Source organism: Bombus huntii, unplaced genomic scaffold (assembly GCF_024542735.1).
Source record: "Bombus huntii isolate Logan2020A unplaced genomic scaffold, iyBomHunt1.1 ctg00000160.1, whole genome shotgun sequence".
Lineage (NCBI taxonomy): Eukaryota > Metazoa > Arthropoda > Insecta > Hymenoptera > Apidae > Bombus > Bombus huntii.
In genome coordinates this window covers 20025-22527 of record NW_026099401.1, presented here as the reverse complement: position 1 = coordinate 22527, position 2503 = coordinate 20025, and positions in this window count along the sequence as shown.

Here is a 2503-nt window from a genome sequence, read left to right as displayed (position 1 = left end):
TCGTTATAGTAACCATGAATACCAATCTCTGAATTACTGGTTACTAAACATAAATATCCTATAAAATTTAATATATTTCTTTAATTTTTAATACATACATGAGTTAGTAGTTCTAAATTATGAATCATCCTACCTGTGATATTACACTTTTCCTTATAATATCATCACTCGAGTGAACAACATTAAGATCATGTAAACCATGTCATCCTATCTTACTGTGAAGATACTTAGTTATGTTATCTAACATTATAAAAATATCATCAAATTCAAGTCCTTTTATTCACATCACATGGCCACGACGATCTGGTTCTTCGTTATATAATGTTCTAAAATTTGTCGTATATATAGGATGTACAAACCGTGATATCAAGGTATCAGTTCTTCCTTCCCAAGGGACAGTTTCATTAAAATTCTGATAGAATTAAAAATTAATTATTAATATTCTAACAATCATATATGTTAAATACATTATAGTCAACGATATATACCTGAGCGAATGTAGGGGTGATTCCTTGATAATTATAAATGTCATCAGCCCACATCATTGTGCCACTTCTTTGTACTCCAGCCTCTAGATTAACAGCCTAAACAAACATACGAAATTTTATAGAAGCTGTACAAAATATAGTATATATGCGCAATATTGAAGCGTTCAAGGGGATATAAAGGTAATGTACATCACATACACGTGTACTCTCATGCAACAAAATACAATTAGATTTAATAGTATAAGCTCTTTTATTCATCATAATAGATTGGAAATTTAAGTGTCTTACGAGGGTGAGTAAAAAGTTACCCGCTCTGTCGGTGTAGAATTTATTTTAAGCAATTGTCAAAAAAGACATACATCATTTTTTGACATAATCACTCGATTTCTGTATACACTTTGTCCATTTGCCGAAGGACCTTTATATTTTCTCATTAAAAAATGTTTTGGGCTGAGCTGCGAACCACGAATGCATCGTCGTCTTCACCTTTTCATCAGCTTTTTCGGCATCCATCTCGCACAAACTTTTTAAAATCCAAATCTGTCGTGTACTATTGCATAAGCAGAGCCGTGGCTGATTTGCAAATGATTTGCCACATTATCCACTGTCACTCGTCTATTCCATAGAGCATAAGTTCATGAGCACGTTCAATGTTGTCATCGTGGATGTGGACGGGCGTCCAGCTGTTTTTTCATAACACTTGTGCGATCTTCTTTGAACTTTTGTGCCCATTCAAACACACTTCGTGACAAAACACTTTCTCCATAATGTGCATTAAATCTTTGATAAATATAGGCATCAAACATAACCTCCGACCACAAGAAACGAATCACAGCATCCTGCACTGTTTTCCTGCAAATCACCATTGCAAAGCGCCATTACTCGCGCAACGGTCACAAACGAATTGACGTAACACAAAGAAACCTGCGCAGCAGCACTGAACAGATATTGACGTCATACGAAGAGTGCAGATGGATCAATACGGTCGACAGAAGTTTTAACTATCTGGAGTGCGGATAAATTTTTACTGAGAGTCGTATAGGAATCTATAATCTGTAAGTACACCTTTGGCTGAATGGAAATTTCTCTTACATATAGTCAAAAATGCAGAAACTGTGTATTGAATTGGAAAGTGATAAAAAATAAGTGAAGTTTCGAGGTTGCATGTGATTGCATGAGTACACAGGACGTTTTTAGCGAATAAAAAATAATTTTGAAAGACACGAGACTTATCTTGTATTTTATGCACTCTCTGTGTCCGAATTTCCAGAAGCTCTCTATCTTATGAAGTGTTTTAGATTAGCCGGAAAATTTTGTACGTACATACAAGAAGTATACGATCTAAGTGGAATATTCCATTATTCTCTTGATACAAAAGAAACGAAATTTACAGAACTTCTCAGAAAGTTGGTTTATTATTACCAAATTAATAGAATTAATATACGTTTATCATCTTTACATACCTAAGTTGTGGAGGTTTATCGTGCGTAAAAAATTAGTGTCGTTTCAAAGTTACATTTCGTACATTTTAAGCCTATAATTTGTAACGTACAAAACAATGTAAATTTGAGCTGTTTCTTATCTCCACAATAAGAAAATCCAACTTTACGTTTTTTACACAATGATATTTATGGAACAGTAATATCATATTATTGCATCGCTTGGAGAATGAAGTCAAGGTACGATGTGACCCTAGTGTAAACGCTGGGATACCCAGCTGTGCCGCACTTATAAGCATAAGACACAATACCTATTAAATACGAGGTTAATTCATGTTGTATCAGCAGTGATCCGCCGCGGTCAGCCTGAAAGGATCGTTAAATTTTTAATCAAAGATACTGAAATATATCGATCGAATTGTATTGAAATTATACTTATATACAGTAATAATCTTCTATTGATTTGTGTATTGAAATACTCCAATTTATAACGTACATGTTATATGTATTTTGAGCAAAACTAAGATTAGAGGAAATTAGATTAAATACCATAACGAGGTGTGAGAAGTGGGCAAA